Source organism: Canis aureus, chromosome 17 (genome assembly GCF_053574225.1).
Source record: "Canis aureus isolate CA01 chromosome 17, VMU_Caureus_v.1.0, whole genome shotgun sequence".
Classification (NCBI taxonomy): Eukaryota; Metazoa; Chordata; class Mammalia; order Carnivora; family Canidae; genus Canis; species Canis aureus.
The window spans coordinates 34,435,171-34,451,736 of NC_135627.1; the positions used below are offsets into that span (position 1 = coordinate 34,435,171).

The following is a 16,566-nucleotide window of genomic DNA, read 5'->3' on the forward strand; positions in this document are numbered from 1 at the left end:
GGAAAAATAAAATAAGATAAAAACAGAAAGAGGCATATCATAAGAGACTCTTAACTATAGGGAACAAACAGAGTGGTTGGAGGGGAGATGGGAGGAGGGATGGAGTAACTGAGTGATAAGGATTAAGGAGGGTACTTGACGTAATAAGCACTGGGTGTTACATGCAACTGATGAATAATTAAATTCTACTCCTGAAACTAATAATGCACTATATGTTAACTAACTTGAATTTAAATAAAATAAAAAAGGTGGTGGACATTAGATTGGGATAAAGAGATATGGATTCACCTATGGATTCACCTCTGTCTCTGCTCTGAACTGTTCAAGAAAGTCAGCTTCTCTGAGTTTTAACTGCTGCCTCTGCAAAGTGAGTACACTAACTCATTCAATGTCTCATTTATTTTTATGTGCCTACTACTGTAGTACACATTATATTACTATTATTCATAACTAGCTTGTGGATCTAGCAGAACCTTCCACTGCTGAACAAAATGTTGTGTTGGGATGCAATTTTTATGGCTTACATTTTATTCAGCAAACTACTGAAATAAATTTGAAATATTGGTCTTTCAGTAGGTATTGACCCAAATACAAATGAACCAAACAAATTTAAGTCCTAACATTTTAAATGAGACCAAGTTGCTAAATTATCTTTAAAATCTCACTTATTATTTAAAGAATTTAAGTATACCAATGTAAGAAAATATAGCTTCATGTGCCTTTCAAGTGATTTAGATAAGCATTAGAAGTATAAACAGATGTGGATAAGAAGGATAAAACATTAAACTCGATTCACCCAATTTACAGTTAGGTTCAAATAACTGTTTTAGCTCTTGAAGCAAATGAGAAAGTATGGTGAACAAAAGGTGACTTAACAATGGCAAAAGAATGTCATTTTTGTTTTACTGGTAAATTAATTTGATAATATTTAAAATATTTTTATGCTTTAAACACACACAAGCACAATTTTATATAAATGAAAGATATATATATATACTAGAATTACCATACACACTGACAGGTTTAAGAGCAGGAGTTTTATAATTTTTTATTTCTTTCCTCCCTCTTTGAACCACAGCCCATATTACTCATATTAAGTAATACATATCTTTATACTTCTCCATATGAGTTTATATACCCATGCATACACACAAATGGAAGGAGGGAGTTGTTGGTCATTCTTTATCTATCCTGATCAAAAAAAAAAAAAAAAAAGAATCCAGTCTTAAGCAAATGACTCTTGGTTTCTGTTCAGGTCATGATCTCAGGGGTGAGATCGAGCCCCATGTCAGGCTCAGTGCTCAGCTCAGAGTCTGCTTGAGATTTTCTCCTTTCTCCTTCTCCATCATCTGCCCCTTCACCACCACATGTGTACAAGGTCTCTTTCTCTTTCTCAAAAAAAAAAAAAAAAAAATCATGTTGAATATTTTGCACCCAGTTTTATTTATTTAGCAATTCACCTTGAAGAACTTCTAAATTAACTGATATTCTCTAATTCATTCTATAAATGCCTGTACAATATTCCATGGTATAGCTTGTATCATAGTTTATGCAACCATTTCCTTGCTGTTGTATTGATGGGCATTTATTTTCTTTCTAGTCCATGCTTCCTCCTTTCAAGGCCTGTTGCCAGAAACAGTGCTGTAGTAAACCTCCTTGTACCAATATCCATATATACTAGTATTTTACTCTATGGGACAGTCTCAGTAGTGAGGTTGCTGTGGAGAAGGATACTTACTTTCCATTTCAAATGAGGTTGCTAGATTTCTTTTTTTTTTTTTAATTTTATTTATTTATTTTGAGAGAGGGAGAAGCAGACTCCCTGCTGAGTGCAGAGCTTGACTAAGGCTTGATCCCAGGATCTTGAGATCATGAGCTGAGTTCAGTGAAGTCAGATGCTTAACTGACTGAGCCACTCAGGCATCCCCACTAGATTTCTTTCCAAAACACTACAACAGTTCACATTTCTACCAACAATATGTATTTTTTTCCTTAGAAAATCTTTCCATATTAGATCTTTCCCATTTTTGTCAACCTGAATTCTCACTGTTACTTTAATTGTATTTTCCCAAATGCTAGCTAGTTTGAGCATCTGGCTATTTAGATATATATTTTTTTGTGAAATGCCCACTTATAGTCTTTGCCTATGTTTCTTTGAGGTTGTCTTTTTGCTGTTAATTTATAAGAGCTTCAAATAACGCTAGTATTAACTTTTGATCATCTGAACTCCAATGTTTTCCCCCAAATGCATACTTTATATATTGAACTTTGCCTGTGTTTTTTTTTTCTTTTTCTTTTTTTTTCTTTTTTTTTGGGGGGGGGGTACTTTTTCTGTTAAAGCTTTTTGTTTCCATCTTGGCTGAGATTACCCCAACCTATAGGACAGCACTACCCTACAGAACATTTCTGCAATGATGAAAATCTACATCTCCACCATCCAATATGGTAGTCACTAGCCACCTGTAGCTATTAAGACTGAGGAACTGAATTTTAATAAACTTAAACTTACATGGAAATAGCCACATGTGGCTGTGACTACTCTCCTGCACAAGGATAGTATCCAGAACTTAGCTACTGACAGTTCAGTCCATGAACTGGCACAGGCTAAGGAACACTAGTAACATCTGGCAACGTGCTGCAAACAGTCTTAGGCCTTATCCCAGAACTACTATGTCATTTCATTTTAATAAGATCCCCAGGTGCTTTGTATTTACATTAGAGAAGCACTAATAACCATTAAATTAGGAATTCTTAAAACTTTTTGTGACATGGATCCCACTGGCAATCTGGGGGGGCCTGTGAACTCTTTCTGAGACTAATAATCCAATATATAGAAGTATGAAAGAAACAAGTTACAATGAAATAAAAATACCAAAGTATTTTAAAAAGTTATATATATCCCTCTTGTTTTCATTAATTAAAAACTCAGTGAAGGGCTTAATAACTACAATAACATTGAAGTAGGGATGAGCATAATTCTAAACATACAAGCAGTAACTACACTGTGATGAAAAACTACACCTGATTTCTAATGTTGACCAGAGAGTCATAGGTAGTGGCAGTCATACTGTGGTTTCTGCCCATATCTGTTATTGGAGAAAGTGTTAGATTTCATTTAGAAGTGAAAATAATTTTTTCTCCATATGACCTAGAGGTGTGTTGACCCTAAGAATCTGTTTTATTGTTCAAGTAAAGGCTTAGATTTTCCTCTAAAAATTTTAATCCAATGGAATGAGGATTTGTGTATGATATAAGATGTGAGGATAAACTTTTTTTTTTTTAAATAGGTGAATATCCACTTGTGCTAGCATCCTTACACTAAATAACTATTCTTTTTCAATTGAACTGAACTACCACTAATTGTGGCACATATTTAGATCTCGTTCTACATTCTGTTCCACTAGTTTGTCTGTTTCTATGCCAGGATCCCATTTTGTTGATATATTAGTTGTGAAGTGTATAGTGGGATCTTGGTTGGACCAGCACCTCACCTTTCCTCACCTCTAATTTTCCCCCCCCCACATTTCCTTGGCAATTCGAGACATTTATTTTTCCACAGAGACTAAACTAATTTATCTAATCCCAATCCTGTACAAAACTTCTCTCCATCAAAAAATTAAAAACAAGAACAAGAAAAGTATTGGGATATAAAATGACTTTGATTAAAACATTAATACAGAAAAAATTGATAGCCTTTTCCTTGTTGTCCTCCTCAAATATGGAGCTTCCAAGTTCAACACTAAGACTTTATAGTTTTCTTCCTGATGTGCATTACTTTCCTTATGAATGAAATATTTTTCTTCTATGTCCCTCTATAGCAGTTAGTGAGCAGTTATTTTTCTAAGCCTAGAGAAATGCTGATTATAGATATATCTTTTATTCAGTCATAATATCAAATTTCTGCATTAATTTTAGCTGTTTTTCTAAAACAGAAAAAAATTTGTATGAACAGTTTTTTTTTCTTCTTAGTGTGTCTGCTAAGGCCCTCCAAGACCATGTTAGTTAATAATGAGCAATCCAGTCTGTATCTCATTACTGTTTTAACAGGAAGAGGTTTTATTGTTTTCCCATTTAGGATAAAATTTTTTGGTTAACATTTTGTTTGTAGCTATTTAAATATCTTTAATAGGAGTAGTCGCTAAATTTTATCATCTACTAATACAATCATATGGTTTTTCTCTTTCAAATTGTTGATATAATGCATTATCCTTTCTATTCTAGAATATACTTTAATGATAAAGTATTATTCTTTTGCTACAATGCTAGAATTCACTTTTGAACATTTTATTTAGAATTTTTGCATGTGTAGTAATAAGTCAAACTGATCTGTAGATTTGTTTTGCTTTTGAACTATCTTTCTCAGAGCTTCCCATCTTTTTCAATAGTTTGGTGTAGTTTAATTAACTATAATCAGCTCTCCTTGTGGAAATCAGCTGTGAACACATCTGGGTAATCCATCTGTGAATCTAGTAACTTCATCAGTAGTACATCTTTACTCACTTTATAATACCTCTCTGGTTATTCTTCTATTTAAGTTCTCCACTTCTGTCAATTTCAGTCATCTATATTTTGTTGGGACATTTCACTTTCCTTTCAATTTTCAAGCTTATTATCATAGAGCTATATTTCCTTAACATCTCTAATAATTCCATGCTCCTTATTTTTATTACTTCTTTTCCTGCTTTCTTAAAATAACTACTGCATGTCTTTATTTTTCATCTTTCTAAGTACAGGCATTTTAAGGCTATAGATTTTCCTCTGGCACAGATTTAAATGTCTCAAGGATTTTGATATAACATGTTCTCATTTTCTTTGCTTTCTTGTCTATTTTTATTTTCTCTTTGATCTAAAAGATATATTTCTTAATTTCTCAGTAAATTTATTTCCCCTCACCTTTTAATTATCTCTAGTTTTACTAAGTAACTATAAAATCTGTATTTACAGATTTATTATGGGGCATCTAGGTGGCTCAGTTGGTGAAGCATCCGACTCTTGATTTCTGCTCAGGTCATGATCTCAGGGTCATGAGATTAAGCCCCATATCAAGCTCTGAGCTAAGTGCGGAGCCTGCCTAAGAATCTTTCTCTCCTTGCACCCTCCCCATGCTCCCTGTGTGCTCAAACTCCCTCTCCTCTTTAAAAAAAAAAAAATTGCTATTGAACTATGTGGTCAAGTTTATACAGAATTGTTTTGGAAACTTCCCATTGGCACATTAAAAATATTTTCTAGTTAAAGAATATTAAACTTTGTATATATCAACTAATCAAAATTATTCACTGAATTAGTTCTTCTAGTCCTTACTTTTTTAATCTATTAAATCCATCCAATTCAGAAGGAATTAGAATATTAACTTTCCCAACATCATTACAATTTCTGTCACTTGATATATAGAAGTTGGTGATTATATCTGGATACAAGCTGAGGTAAGGTCTCTCATGAGTCGTTTTCCCCTGTCATAATATGATGATATACGATCTTGGCCATGGGGTTCAAATTTTATCTGCCACATTAGAAACCTAGGCTGTTTATTAGAATTGAGATTCTAGTTCTATTTTGGACCAAAAGAACCTATGGAGGTATCCATAAATCTAAATTTGAAGAAGTGCTTATTTATTTTAAATTTAATATAGAGACAAACTATTATTTTTTACTAATGAATTTGTTAGATGTTATAGGATAATTATAACTGATGAATATCAACATAAACATGAAACTTAAAGAGGAATTTAAAATTTATCAGTTAGGTAGGCTAAAAAAGAAATTTTAGAAAACAGTTAATATCCTTGAAATGTAAAAACCTGAATAACAAATACGTGTCATACCTCATTTTGATAGTTAAAATCAACTGGATTACTCACATATGAATACCTGAGATGAGCCTCAAGGTAATCTTGCAGAATTTTTCTCAACAAACGTAACTATGTTCCTAAACAAGGAAGTTAACTTAAACAAAACACTCTTCTTGCTTCCTAGTTACGAAAGTTCTCAAAAGAAAAAAAATTTCACCATTTCCTCATGAAACTTTATAGCTTCATTAAGGGTAAACACATTAATGCCTTACATAGCACTGTTAACATTTCTTTTCTTTTGAAATGAAAGAAATATACTGAAATAATTCCACAATAGCAAAACAGCTACATGCAGTTTAGCTACATAATTGGACCAAAATTCTGACCTGCTATAAAGAGACTTCATAAACAGAAATTAAAAGTACAGTATTTATGAAAACACTAAGCATCATACACAAGCTTATCCACATAATACTCAAAATATGCTAAAATTAGACTAATTATTGATTACTTATAAACAAACTCTAAGCTTGGAGTAGAAGATGAGCCCTACTTTCCAATGTTAGTATCTAGATATTGTTTCCAAATTTAATTGCAGATGTGGAAAAAAATTATGAAAAACGATCCCAGAAATCCACTAAAATTGGCACTTTAGGAAAAATGACTTCTTTTCTAAGATTAAAAATAACTTTCTACTAAATTTCTAAAGTAGTTTTCCTGTCATATCTGCCATGAATCAGATCATAAAAACAAAAAAAGAAGCAACTGCATACTCATGGGGCTTTAACATCTAAATATTTTTGTTAGGTATAATCATGAAATCAGTGTAATAATTGAGACACCCTTGATCTGAAAAATACAAGTTATGCCAGACAAGTTTGCTTTTATAATTCTTTCTTCCAGTTATAAATCTGAATTTTATTAGGGAAAAATAGTATTTGAATGGATATGTATTTGAATGGATATGAAGTAAGGAATATACATGAAAATAAGGTAACAATGTAACACTTTGGCCTTTAGGGCAAAAATGACAAGATTTTCTGAGTAACCAAAGCTGGTTAAAGAAATAAGTGGATATATGCTGCCACCATGTGGTGAAAAAAATTAAGATAATTTTGGAAAATACTAACTCAATCCAGGAAGTCTTAATAAAGTAGGAAATGTCTTTCTAGCTGTCAGTCTCAAACTCAGACAAATAACTAACAAATATCTTAATTTCTCTTAGTAAACCACAACAGAATTGTCATTATTGCTGTCATTTTTGAAGCATCTATATTTGTTGGCTACTGTTTCCTCTTTTAAATTTCTATTAATTTACTACTTGTTCTATGACATAGTACTTTATTGCATTTGTCTCAAGTTTATCCTCTTGAACTCAATCCACATTTGTATTGTGCTTTTATGAACTTTTATGAACTTCAGTCACATTTTTTCCTAGCTGTTGGTGTTTATTCAACACATCCTAGTTTTTATAGATCTTCAGAGTAAAGTCAGCTCCCTGATTACTAGATTTTAGTTTCTAAGCTCCAAACTCAATGGTTTTATCAGGAGTTCAATAATTATTAAGAAGTAATAAAGTTACAGTGTTCAAAGCTGCACATTTTTTCAGGATCTAGTAATATGTTTTATTTTGCTTCTAATATTTTTCTTAGTACTTTAATAGTGCCTGACATGTCATCATCCATGTCAGTACAAAGTCAAACATGTTGAGAAAAAGAGTCTCCCATGGGGCTAAGACCCTTTTTAAACAAGTAAGGTGATCTCAAAGTCAAATATTCTACATGCATAGACTAGATTTTCTCATTCTCTATTTATGCTAAAAACAAGATTGTAAGGCGGTTCTCCTTCTGGTAATGGCTGTGTAAGTTCCCATCTGACCAATTCTACTGCAGAACAACTATAAATTCTGGACAAAATACAAAACAGGAAAGTTACCCAAGTCAAGCAGATTCTGGAGGAGAGTCTATCTGCACAAGGAAGAAGGGATCAGCACTTGAGAAGTTTCCTGATCTTATCTGAATTTTTCTTTTTAATGGTTTTTAGCTTGAAAGTAGGCCTACTCTGTACTAAGTTGGAGGTATAAAGGTGCAACAGAAAATATTTCATCTTTCTAGCTTAAAGAACAGAGAAGGGAACCTTGAGTTCTATGGATAATCTCTACTAAATCTCTGGCTGACCTCTGAACAACAGATGTGTAGGGGAGACCCAAGAAGCCATATACTAAGGCCAAAAAACTGAACTGAAATTTGCCATGCTGCCCAAGAGACAGAGTATGCACTTTGAATACAACCAAGTTAACTTCCTGCTAAAGCAAAAACAATGGCACTATCTAGAGGAACATAAAACGAAGTCTCTATAACCTAACAGTTACAATATTATGATCTAAGTTTACTCCATGTTTTAAATAAACAATTTAAAATTACTCAGCTTCTAAAACCAGGAAAATGTGACCCATTTTTAAAAGACAACTAACAGAGATCAACTTTGAGGTGACCCAGATTTTGGAATCAGCAACAGGCTTTAAAGTAGGGATTTAACTATTCCCAATGGTATAAAGAAAACCACGTTCACAATGAATTAAAAACTATAATAAGCTGAATGGAAATCTAGAAGTGAAAAATTCCACTCTTATTTTTAATTTAAGATTTATGTATTTGAGAGAGAGAGTGAGCATGCACACGCATGCATGTGTGCACACAAATTGGTGGGGAGGGGCAGAGGGAAAGGGTGAGAAATCCCAAGCAGAATCCCCCTGGAACCCAATGCAGGGCTCGATCCCACAAGCCTGAGATCATGACATGAGTGAAATCAAGAGTGTGATGCTTAACTGACTGAGCCCCCCAGGTGACCCGAAAAATTCCACTTTTAAATATTTACTGAGGAGAAATGAAAACATGCCCACACAAAAACCATATTCAAATGTTTGTAGCAGCTTCCTTTATAATGTCTCCAAGGTAGAAATAACTCAAATGTCCCATCAACTGGTTAATGAATATATCTATACAATGGAATATTACTCAGTAATAAAAAGGAATAAATTATTAATACACAGAAAAAATGATCTGACAATTTCTCATATAACTAAACATGACTGGTAACTGGATAGATAAATATGTGATTAGGACAAGTGTAACTAAATGTTAATGGCAGAAATTAGGTGATAAGATACACCGGTGTTCACTATAAAATTCTTTGAAGTTATCTATGCTTGAAAATTTTTATAATGAAATAGAAATATATTATACTTTCTGGGGCTGGTGACCAATTTTGAATGTGCTAATTTTGGGAATATAAGTTAAGAGGTTGTCCTCCAATTTGCCTTCCTAATTTTGTATTTTACTACTAAGAAAAGCCTCCTATCTCCAAACTTGAGATTCTTCTCTGGGCTTCCTTTCTAACATAATGTGTTTTTTGTTTTGTCTTAAGGAGTAAGTTGTTGTTGTTGTTGTTGTTTAAGATTTTGTTTATTTGAGAGATAGAGAATTTCAAGCAGACTCCCTGCTGAGTGCAGAGCCCAACATGGAGCTGGATCTCATGACCCTGAGATCATGACCTGAGCCGAAATCAAGAATCTGACACTCAACTGACTGAACCATCTAGGTGCCCCTCTAATATGATGCTTTTAAAGGTTAATATTGAGGGGCACCTGGGTGGCTCAGTTGGTTAACCATATGACTCTTGGTTTTGGCTCATCATGATCTCAGGGTCATGAGATCGAGCCCCATGCCAGGCTCTGCACTCAGAGCAGAGCATTCTTTCTCCCTCCTTTTCCCTTCCTTCCTGCTCTTCCGTCCCCACTTGCATACACACACACTCTCTCCCTCAAATAAATACACAAATAAAATCTTAAAATGTTAAGTATTGAATAAGATTGGACTTAATAGTTATCTCTGGACAATACTTCTATTGTGATTTTTCATAAAGTTTCTTTTATTCCTACTTTCTGGCTTTCATCTTTCAAACACTGAAGAGAAAGTAATTCCCCAAGAGATCATGGTAACAATTCTTAAGAAGTCTGTAAAATTTTTAAAACTAAAATTTAGTCTGTGAATGGCTTTTTGGAAGTCTACATATTCCATTTCCTATTTCCTCTTTATACATATGAACAATTATCACCGAAGTGAAATACTATATAGTTTGTTCATTTATATTCATTTATAAAATTTCTGCTTTGATCTTCTCCTATAGGTTTACACTTGCATAAATATTCAGTATCCTAATTTTCATGCATTCTACAAGCTCAGAACAGAAGTATGGTTGATCAGTTTGTAGTTACTGAAGTCCTCAGATTTTTGTGTTTTTAAAAAATATTTTATTTATTTGACAGAGAAAGAGAGAGTGAGACAGTATATACAAGCAGGGGGAAAGGCAGAAGGAGAGGGAAAGGGAGAAACAGACTCCCCACTGAGCAAGGAGCCTGATGCAGGGCTCAATGCTAGGATCCTGACCTGAGCCAAAGGTAGATGATTCACTGACTGAGCCACCGAGGCTCCCCTGAAGTTCTTAGTTTCTAAGGACAGGTACACAATTTACCATCTCTGAAGCAATTTACTCTACTCTAACTGCTCTATTTGAATAATAAGATTACACATTTGCTGCACTGTGAAGTGGATCCTTGAAGTCCTTTTAAAATTCTTGGGTGGGTACAACCTAGTAATGTTTTTATTTTTTTTCCCCAAAGTTTACATTTTATTCCCTTTTAAAATTATGTAACATTGTATAGGAGACCCATGTTACCTCCCTTAAAATATCCAATCCTAAATATATATAGACAAAGATGTTTGCTGAGTTATTATATGAAGAAATCAAACAGTATAGAAATTTTGAATTATGACTTACTGAATATCGGTAACTTCATAGTGATTATAGCCGTTAACACCATGATCTTGTCCCAAGGCCTACAATGGTATTATATCTTACTGCTTATTGAATGAAGTAACACTTCCTTTCATTTTCAAATTTAGGAGAGTTCAGAATTAATGGCCACTATCTTTCACTGGATGCATTTTCAACGTGTCCATTATGAAATAAAATATTTATTCTTCTTAGGAAGGAATCCAGGTCTTCTCTCACAATAGTCCAAAATAATATTTACATTTTTGGATTGAGACCAAAATTAATGACACTATTAGAAAAGTAAAAAAAAAAAAATGCTATTCCTTTTGTATGTGATGGGCATTTTTGAGTTTCTCACTACCTCTAGCTACCAATAATAAATACATGTAACACACACAGTGAAGAAGAAAGAAACATAAAATGCCACTGGGTAAAACGCACCAAAATGAGAACATTTCAAGTAACAGAACCAAAAATGGAAATCTGCATTGAAGAACACTTTCATTGAGTGCTTTAAATAAACTTACAAATATTTAAAAAAAGTCATAGAGACAATGACTCTCATTGATGACAACTGAACTCTAGTAACCTGGCAATCTCTAGTACTTCTTCAACCCACCTCCTAATTCAATATTTTTTTTATAAACTTCCTTTTTATAAACTTTCCTTTAATGATCATAATCTTCTCTACCTTTCTTATATGCGATTATGATCAAATTCTTCAGCTGTTTTTAATTTTTAAAATATTTTTAAAATATTTTATTTATTTGAGAGAGGGGAGAGAGAGAACAAGCAGGGAGGGAGGGAAAGAGACAACAAGCAGAAGGAGCAGCTGACAGAGGAAGAGGGAGAAGCAGGCTTGCAGCTGAGCAGGGAGCCTGAGGCGGGGCTCCATCCTAGGACCCTGGGATGATGACCTAAGCAGAAGGCAACTCTCAACCAACTGAGCCACCCAGGCATTCCTCTTCAGTTGTTTTTAAACTGAGTCCTACTTTTTGGTGAAAAGATCATATAAAATTAAAACTCAAGCCATTAAGAGATAAATCATCTCATTTTAGTGATAAAATTATTATTTTAAAAGCCATTATGTGGAATATGAAGATAAACTTCTTTAAAACTCACCAGGAGTAATTCAATCAACAAACACCTCTGTGTTCTCATACTTTCCCTCAGCTATATAATTACAGAAGCCTATATTACTGGCTATGCCCCAAACACAGATGACTCTTTAATCATATGGGTCACAGTGAAGTGGTAAGCCTTTTTTTTTTTGAAGTGGTAAGTCTTAAACACAAGTATACCCCAGTGTCCAACAGCACTGCTTACTTATATTGCTGGTAAGCAATTAGATGAATGTCTTTCTATTGTTCTTGACAATGAAAAAAATTCTGCATGTAGTTTTAAAGTATAATTTCATGTATATTAGTTGTGATTTCTCTCACCTTAAAAATAAAACAAACCCTTTTCACTCTACTTCCTCTGTCATCTTCAACCCTATCCCTTCGTTCCCCCATGCAATCAAAATCCCACAGAAAGAGCTGCCTAGACTTGTTTCCAATTTTTTTCCTTCCATTCACTTTTATATACACTGTAATCAAGCTTTCAATCTCATCAACTCCAACAGAACTACTCTTGACAAGGTTATCAATGACCCTATTAAATATAATGTGAATTCCCAGACTTCATCTTACTACACCTATAGACAACATTTGAAATAGCTGACTCTCTTTCTTGACAAACTTTTCTCCCTTGGCGTCTGGGACATGAAATTCTCTTGGTTTCATTGTCTCACTGATAAATCTTCCTTCTCTATTCTACAGTTTAATAATGAAGTGCCCTAGGGCCCTGGCCTTGGCCCTCTTCTCTGTAGTCACTCTCCTCTGATGATCTCATCCTGTCTTTAAATATTATCTTTATGGGCAGCTGAGGTGGCTCAGCGGTTTAGCGCCGCCTTTGGTCCAGGGCGTGATCCTGGAGACCCAGGATCGAGTCCCATGTCAGGCTCCCTGCATGGAGCCTGCTTCTCCCTCTGCCTGTCTCTCTCTGTGTGTGTCTCTATGAATAAATAAAATTAAAAAAAATAAATATTATCTTTATGTTAACAACTTCCAAACATATAGCTTCCAAACTTCACACTTGTATATCCAAGTATTTCCAACTGTACAACCAACAGATCTTTAAAACTTGAACTCTCTTTTAACCCTAAATCTGCCTCACCCACAACCTACCCATCTTATTTATTTTTTTTTTTTTTGGTACAACCTACCCATCTTAATTGAATGCAAATCCATCCTTCGAGTTATTCAGTTCCAAAACCCTGGAAGTTAATTTGACTCCTATCTTTCTTTCATGTCCTCCATCCAATTCATCAGGAAATCCTAATGGCTCTACTTTTAAAATATATTCAGAATCCAACCAGTTCATAGCACTTATACTGCTATCACCCGATCTGAAGCTCTATCACCTCTCACCAAGATTACTACAACAGTCTCATAACAAGTTTCTCTGCTTCCATCCTTAAAGCTCTATAGCCAATTCTCAGTAACAAAGCAAAACAAAACAAACTTCTGGGACATTAACAAAGTTATTGAATACTCTTTGAGGGTCTACTATGTACCAGCCAGAATAATCCTTTTATAATATGTCAGATCATGTTACATGTCTTCCTAAAGTACTGCAATGCTTCCTTTCACTTAGGGTTAAAATGAAAGTCCTTACAGTGACTTCAACAAACCCATTACTTCTCTGATCTTACCTATTCTCTCCATTCAGTCATTCCAGTCATATTGGCTTCCTCATTACTCCACAAACATCAAGGAACCCTCTTGCTTTTGCATTGACTGTTCCCTCTGCATGGAAGTTCTTCCTTGAGAACTTTGTTGTCTCCCTCACCTCCAAGTCTTTGTAAACTTCTAACCTCCTCAATGAGGCCTACTGGCTGACTCTATACAATTCTGAATATTTCTTCCCTGTTCTCCATGCAGCACTGATGTTTTTCTTTTATCCTTTGCAGTTTTCACCTTCTTCCTCTAAGATTTGCTTATTTATAATGTTTACGGTTTCCCTGTACTTTCTCTCTCTCTCTCTTTTAAAGATTTCCTTACTTTAGAGAAAGAGAAAGAGTGACTGTGTGCAAGTGTGGGGGAGGAGGAGAGGAAGAGAGAATCTGCAGACTCCCTGCTGAGTGGGAGCCTAACTCGGGACTCAATCCCAGGACCCTGATATCACGACCTGAGCTGAAATCCAGAGTCAGACACCTGACTGACTGAGTCGCCCAGGTACCCTTCCCTGTAATCTTTTAAAATATAAACTCTATGAGGCCAGAGATCATTGTTTTGTTTGCTGAGGTTTCCCAAGCACCTAGAACAATGCCTGCCACATAGCAGATGTAAAACAAATATTTACTAAATGAATTTCATTCTCATAATAATGACCATGTGAGGAAGGTGTTATATATTTTCATCCTATTTGGTAGATGGAGAAGTTGTAAGACGAGGGGCAGAGAGAGTAGAGAAGACTAAGTTCTTTTATCCAATATCATCACACCATTGTCAAGTTGCAGAGATAGAACTCGAACTAGTATCTGTAAATTTTCCAAATACTAGAGCAGTAAATAATTTAACAAATCATTTCAAAAAAATAAATCTGCCCTCACACAAAAATCCTCACAGTACACAGGTAAGCATAATTTTTTTATTATTAAATATTATATTTATTGTTCACTATACCTTTGTAAGAAAGTCTTTCAACTTAAAAATAGTCATTTTTCCTCAGTGTTGGGTAAATTGACCTGTATTAGCCCTTGACAGACCAGAAGAATCATACTTTATGGGTGACTTTAATATAAAAGTAATTAAAAAAAAATAAATAAAAAAAATAAAAGTAATTCTATTTTGTCTAAATCACAATCTCTTAATTTCTAAGACCTTTCAATAAGTAGACAACACACTGTTTAATTTCTTTTTTCCTGACTGTGATTCAATTCTGTTTATATTATTATTAAATTTATGAAAAAGCCTGAGACAGAAAACTGTATTTTCAGCTAAGAGGTGATAAACCTTTAAGAAACAAACTTGTACCTGGAAGGGTTCTGTGTTGCTTAATTTCTTACTTTTTTTAAGATTTATTTTTCTGAGAGAGAGAGAGAGAGAGAGAGAGAGAGAGAGAGAGAGTGCACGCGCACATGTATGCAGGCCAGCCAGGGGAGGGCAAAAAGGGAGAGGGAGAGAAGCAGACTCTGCTGAGCACGGAGCCCAACGTGAGGCTTGATCTCACAACCCTGAGATCATGACTGAGCCAAAATCAAGAGTCAGATGCTTAACCAAAACTAAGCAACCCAGGTGCCCCTGTGCTGGTTAATTTCATGTGTCAATTGGCTGGGTCACAATACTCAAATATTTGGTCAAATACTATTTATTTTGTTTTTATTTTGGTCAAACCCTATTTTAAATATTTCTGTAATGGTATTTTTTAGATAAGATAAACACTATTTTAAAAAGATTTTATTTATTTATTTGAGAGAGAGAGAGATGCAAGAGCATGAGAGAGCACAAGCATGGTTAGCAGCAGAGAGAGAGGGAGAAGCAGGCTCCCCACTGAGTAGGGAGCCAGACATGGGGCTCAATCCCAGGACCCTAGATCATGACCTGAGCAGAAGACAGAAGTGCCCCAGAGATTAACATTTAATATAAAAAAGGGGTGGGAGAGGAAAACCATAAGAGATAATTATTAACCACAGAGAATAAACTGAGGGCTGCTAGAAGGGAGATGGGTAGGGGATAGGCTAAATGGGTGATGGGCATTAAGGAGGGCACTTGTGATGAGCACTGAGTGTTATATGTAAGTGAAGGATCACTAAATTCTACTTCTGAAACCAATATTACACTATATGTTAACTAACTGGAATTTAAATAAAAACTTACATACACACACACAAAAACAAATAATATTTAAACCAGTAGACTTTGAGTAAAGCCAATTACACTCAATAATGTGATGGGTCACATCTAATTAGGTGAACGCCATACTAAACCAAAGACTGACCTCCTCTGAGCAAGAGGTAATTTTGTCAGCAGACTGTCTTTGGACTTGAACTGCAATTCTTCCCTCAATCTCCAGCCTGCCAGTCTACCCCATCAGATTTTAGACTCATCAAGCCTCCACAATCATGTGAGCCAACTCCTTAAAACAAATCTTTCTCTCTCTCCAGATATCCATTGGTTCTATTTCTCTGAAGAATCCTAATGCAGGTTCACAAACAAAACTGTTTCTTTGTTCAAGAGTTATAAGGGCACTAAAAACACTCAGGAACCCTATGAGTCAAACCAGTGTTAATTATCTATGTTTTCCTATCAGTAAAATACTAAAAGTGTTATAAGCAAACAAAAATCTGGGATACGATGCCATTATTACTGACCCTTGAGAGTCAAAGGATTTGCTTACCACATAGTAAAATAGTATCACATACTAATGATAATTTTAGAATGTAAGTTTTTTTTTTCTCTTTGGACCAAGGAATCATTTGTTCAAGAGAAACCAATCTTAGAATCCCCAACTGTTAAAATCATTTAAAAAGAGGTAGTTTGATATAAACAAGGTTAGGAAACTTTTCCAGCCCTTCTCCTAAAAAATAAGTCCTTGAGGGAAGCTAAGGTACCATGAGGTGCAATAGAACTAAGTTTGAAAACTCATTTAATCACCTTGTCCTCAATAAACCCAATGAACCTTATGCTGCCATGACTACCACCATGCTGGGCATTTAGAAACAAATTAAATGATTTGGCCAAGACTACAAAATTAACTACTAGCCAAACTGAGGCCTTCTAACTTTGTCCTTTATTATTTTGCAAATTTTGTAAAAATAAAAAGCTATCTTTCTAAAATATGCAAAACACTTTACCTGCACAATGTGGCAGGTTAGCAGAAGAAACAAAAAACCCCA

The 16,566-nt window shown here is 34.6% G+C and overlaps 1 protein-coding gene across 10 annotated transcripts in view; it reads right to left on the reverse strand.

The window, feature by feature from the left end:
* PIBF1 (progesterone immunomodulatory binding factor 1) overlaps nt 1-16,566 on the reverse strand; it is a 191,259-nt gene that overhangs the window by 159,089 nt on the left and 15,604 nt on the right. The window lies entirely within an intron of this gene.